The sequence below is a fragment of the Microtus ochrogaster genome, chromosome 18 (assembly GCF_000317375.1).
Source record: "Microtus ochrogaster isolate Prairie Vole_2 chromosome 18, MicOch1.0, whole genome shotgun sequence".
Taxonomy (NCBI): Eukaryota; Metazoa; Chordata; class Mammalia; order Rodentia; family Cricetidae; genus Microtus; species Microtus ochrogaster.
Genome location: NC_022020.1, coordinates 17,090,933 through 17,096,932, shown reverse-complemented (window position 1 = coordinate 17,096,932; position 6,000 = coordinate 17,090,933).

Here is a 6,000-nt window from a genome sequence, read left to right as displayed (position 1 = left end):
CTTACTGATGAATATTTTGCATATCACCATAGAACCTTCATCTGGCGATGGACCCACACTGGAACACTGGACTGAGCTCCCAAAGTCCCAATGAGGAATAGAAGGAGGGAGAAGATGGCCACTCAGTTCTTAATTTTACCAATGAGGTACTTTAATCAGGCAAGGTGAAATAAGTGTAACACATTGTTACACAATTAAAAATGCACCATAAACAAAATTAACACACCTTCACACAGTTAAAGTAATATTCTACAGCATAAACAAAAGTAACACGTCTTTTCCAAGTTCAAATAATATTCCATAATAGTAAGGGGTTTCTGACCCCATTTTAACGGCAATGTATTGGGGATAGTTGAAAACATGCTCAAAAAGGTACATTTTCCACATGTGCTCTGTATGGCTACATAAAAGTCTCTTGTATATTTCTAAGTTCTTACTCCTGAGTTTATCAGAGGATTGGAACATCTCTGGAAGGTTGTCTTGAAGGATAGGTCAGGTCTAGGACTCTGTAACAGTGTTTGCTCTGTGAACACGGCAGAGACTTTCTTCACCCATGAGCACACTAACTTAGGGAAAGGAGTAGTGCATGGTGCACGTTGAATGGGATTCTTTCTTATTGCTTATATAAAGGGACCTTGAAGTCCTATGTGCTGGCCAGAATGCTAATGGATACTTTTACTGAGGAGGCATCCTGAAGATTCACCAGAAAAGGAATATGCAGAAGCTATGCGTGGCTTAAAAAAATCAAAGAACTTCCTTCCCCTTGGCTACAGACATAAATATCTCTGTACAGATACCACAAGTAAGATGTATCAGTGAGAACTGAGATGGGAAATCATTTGGGGAGAGTGAACATGGGGATCTAGCATTGAAACACGCTGCTATGTAAATCCTTCCACTTCATATCTCTCAAGGGAAGACAGGCAGCCTAGTCTGATATCTGGAAGGATAGTTTTTGTCCTGTTGGTTAGGACATCCGTTAACAGTTTCTCAGAAAATAAATTGCTTAGAATTCTTAACTCATTTTGGTCATTTAATTTAGCTCCATCAGAAAAAGAAATGGACAAGAGAAAGTACCCATCTTATCCTTGAGTGTATGCTTGATCAAAAGCCAAATTCAATAGCAGAGCAGTTACTACTATTTTTCCAAATTCAAATCTCCTCGGGGTTTGTCCTTTAGACTTAATTTTCCCATAATAAAATGGCCACCAATTAGAATAATTTAGACTAAGACTTTCTCAAACAGGGAAAAATAGCCTCAAGTCTGAAATTACAACACTTCTTAACTTGTTGTAGAAAAAATATAGGAAAGAAACAAAATTGATTCTGATAATTTAGTGTGAGCTCATGTGCATATTTGTATTTTTGCAGAGAGAAGATAGTATATATAGTACAAGAAGAATAATAGAATTTTCTGAGAATTTATTTTTCTGAGCAGAAGAAAAATAAAATTTAGTAAAGTTTTATGTATGATTATGCAAACATTTCTTATAGTGTGTGTACTTGTGTGTGTGTATGCACAAACATGTACATTGTATGTATTTATGTGTTTTATATGTGCCTCTGTGTGTGCTTGTATGAATTTTTATATTGCTGTATATGTCTGATATTTGTATATGTGCATTTGTTGAGCAATTATGTGACTGTATTGTGTATTTTTGTTATGTTTATGTGCATGTTTCATGTGCTTATATGTATTTGTCATAAGCAATGAAAGTGGAAAAAATGTACTGATCAGTTTCTCATTTCATGTTAATTATTAAAAACAAAACTAGAGAAAATGTTTCTAAGATACAAGCCATAGAGTTTTGGTTCATTATGACCCTTCTGATCAGAAAACCAGAAGTGACGACTTTAACAAATACATAAGGTCTGTCTAGCAGGAGACATGCTGTTCCAATGTTAGATGCACGAGAGAGCTTGTGTTAATCATTGCATCTTCTCATGTTCGGCTTCTTACTTCTGAAATAAGTTCTGCTTTCCTATCTCACAGCTATTTTGAAGCTTAAGGGAGCTCTTCTATAAAACTATTTGGAAACTGGTGACCTATATTTAACATTTTTACCCACTAAAATTCCACTTACAGTAGTGGTGCAAAGCTGGTCCAGAAAGTCAAGGTGCTAGAACAGTGTGAAAAGGTTTCAGGAGGCACTTCTCAATTGTGCCAGACTAAGTACAGTGTGGTTTCTGATTATTCAATCCATTACATAGAAGCATCTAGAGTATGCCTCGGTAAGACTATGTGACCTTTATGTTCTTGACAAATCAATAGCATGGCATATATCCAACTATGTCAGGAAACACATGTAACGTGTTTCAAATCCAATATTTTTTGAATTCTCAATGCTTCAGAGCAAGATGCAAGACTGGCAGCAGCCAGCACATACCGAAGACTCCCCAAGTGCTCATTGAAACCACTGTGCAGGGAGTGCCTGGTCAAATTGTCACACTCGTTGTAGGGCTTATATATAACCCATGTATTCAGTCTTCATGCTGGATAAGTTAGAAAATGTAGGAAGACTGTCTATTTAGGGTTATGGCCCTCCTCTACCAAAGCCTGTTCAGCTTCTTCTAAGCAATGAGGCTCAAGGTATTACACCTTGCTTCTTTATCCCTATATACATATTTTTCATCAATGACAATTAAAAGCAGGAAATGACAATTAGAAAACAGGAAAACAAAATCTGGGAAATTCCTAAAGAAGAGACATGTGTTATAACATGTATGCTGGAGTATCAGAGGAAAGCTCCAGTTACAGCTAGCTTCTCAGACAATGTCTTCATTGAGGTAATTTAAAGATAAAAACAGAACACTGTAAGTTTTGTGAATTTGAACAGAGATGAACACATACACACATGCATAATTCTGCTCTTCTTCCCTTCTCTTGGGCAGGGAGGATATGAACAAGTGTGTGTGAGCTGAAGATTTATTGTATAGACAATAGATGGGTCATACTTCAATGTGAAGTGTTCCGGGAGGTAGCTCTTCAAACTTCATTTCTCAATTAAATGGGGATAGGAGAATTATGGACATTAATCCTCTTTGAGCAGGGACAGGGATTAAAACAAAAACATGTTTCACCTTCGCAGTAACCCTAGGAATCCAGGAGACCTGAGCTGCTCAGATCAAATTTATCTTGAGAGCTCACTGAAGTACTTAAGCTCCATTTGATTAGATGGTATAATGATGAGCCAATGAAGTACAATGACCGAAACCTTGCTGAGGACTGCACGACACCACCAACTTCTTTTATTCTTAGACATGTGGCCTTTTCATTAATTTATTTATTTTAATTTGGAAAACTATTTTCTCTAGAAAAAAAGCCACGTAAGGAATAATGTTCAGTTTGTTTTTTGTGTTCTTTAGTTGCTAATGCTATGTATTAGTATAGAAAGCATGTTTTTTCAGTGATTCTCTGCCTTATGATATATAATTACAAAGAAAATTGATCCTTGACCAAAACCTTGGTAAAATGGAATGGAAGTTGTTTTTAAAGTGCCAAGGTTATACTTACAGACACAATGAACTTTGCTTGACTTTAAAAAATGGCTCACAAAGCTCTGGCTGACTCGAGCATTGATGGCTTGCCTTTTTTCCATCTTTTTATTCACCCACCTTAACATCAAGGAAGAGGTGATGAAGAAATGTGCTCATCATTAGAAGACTGGTAGGCAGTGTCTGAGAAAGAACTGGTAAGCCATTAACGACATGCTTTAGTCTTGAAAACAACAGATCTAGGGCAAGGGTCACAAAGGAAAGAATGTGTAGGAACTTTCTAGATGTAAAATGTGACTATACTCACAAGCCAGAAGACTGAACTCTGCTATCCCTTTTTGAGCTCCTGTTTTCTGTGTTCTAGAATGTACTCCATGATAGATGAGATTGTGGAGCCGCCATGACTGTGGGTCAAACAAAGATGGGAATAAGAGCTTATGAGGTCATGCTGTCACTCACTGCATCTCCACAGACTGGAAGTGTGAATCCCATTATTACAGAAGTGCTAGTACCATAGAAACCTGCGTGTGGAGCAAACTGCAAACCCATTCTACTTAGAGGGGTGAAATCTGCCAATGTTTGCCTTAAGGTTGGCACTTTCTGTCAATTCCTTTTGCAGCACTTTGCCTAGGTGTCTTTAAAAAGACTCAACACTGAAGGTACAAGAGACTTGGTAGATAGGGCACGGAGGTTAACTGGACTGGGCTGACACAGGGTACATTTAGTGTGAGGCCAATTAGTGACTCAGTGAATGAGGTACCTAAAACTTGAGCTGACCTTCCATGAACTTCATTGAATCACCTCATCAAGATAATCCATACAATTCATTGGATATTGATGTCTCTAACTGGATCATGCATCATGAAGAGGAGTAAAGCAGTACAAAATAGATTCTGTGCTTGCTCCTAGGGCTGAGCGTATGTCTAGAATATGTTACAGCACATCTTCCATTACAATCCAAAGAAATGGTGAATAGTTATGTAAAGAGTTTATATTCATAAAACTTTTTTCAGCATGTGACTGTTCATAAGCACTCTCCCTGTGACAATTAGGTAAACACCCAGGACTGATCCAAGGCATTTCAGTGAAGAATGCTACACTACCAAAAGTACACAGTTGAAGAAGGCAGCTGAAAGGCCAAGGTTAGTGTTTGTCACTGCACCGAAGGACAAAGGCTGTGTATTTGATTCTGTATTGACATATGACATTATTTCTGATTATAGAATGTAAACACACACACACACACACACACACACACACACACACACACAAACACACACGTGGTCTCCAGTCCAAGTTCTTTCTAATTCCCTGTGATCCTGTATTGAAAAGATGCTGTAGAAATAGGTGAAGGTCACTTTAGATTTCTTGAATCTATGATTCTGTTAGTAGTGTAGTCATGGCATAGGAAAGCAGCTATCTCCCTGAAAATGAAAGGACACAGCTAACTTCTGTATTTCTGACTGGATCAGAGGGAGCAACCCACATTATTCAAGAGCTGGTACAGGATATGTAAAGGCATGCTTCGAAACATCAAGTCAGCTGCTTTTGTTTGATGAGACAATGAGTGCTCACTTAAAAATGTTCCTCTTAATGCTCTTTGTGATTGAAAAGTGAGATCTGAGTTCCTGCTTCCACTTAACTGATTTCTAAAGAGAGAATCATGTGAGAGAAAATTTATCAGAATTTCTTTAAAAAAAATATGAATTGTCATCTCTTTGGAAAACCTTTCTAGTATTTAACATAGACACAATCCTTCAAAAATAGTTCTGAGGTATAGTAAATACATGGATAAATTTCTAAGTAGTGTCTGGGTCTATAGAAAAGATACGTATACTGGCAAGTCTACCAATGCCATATTAAGAAGTTGTCAGCACTAAAATAATGTGCATACAAATAACACTAAATGGACTGAGAAAGTTGTGTTTATATGTTTATGAGTATGCATACATATGTTTGTTTATGTATATATACATATTTTTATGTTATATGAAACCGTGGTCATGGATTTAAGAGAAAATGAGGGACTTCATAAAGGTTGGAGAGAGGAAAGTGAATGTAAGGTAATTATGTAATTATATTGATCTCACAAAAGTAAAAATAAATGAAAACTATCTTTAGAGAAACAATGATAAAACTAAAATTTAGAATTGGCTTGATGGCGATAGAAAAATGGCTCAGAAGGATGTCCTTGTTTAAATATTAAATAAGGGACCGTAGATGGTAACTCACAAGTCATGGGTGGAATATTTTATTAGAGAAAACACTGTAGAGTATTGCTAAAATCAAGTTAGCATTTAACGGTTTGCTGGGAAAAAAATGATACTAAAATGATTCCAATCAGTAATACTATGCTTCCCAACACTAATTTAAAAAAAAATAAAATTCCTCTTTTGAAGAAAAATCTTGGTAGCATGGTGTTATTATTCATTCCTATTGTATCTTAACTAAAATATGCATATGCTTTAGTTGCTATATTGTTGCCTATATAACATATTAAGGATA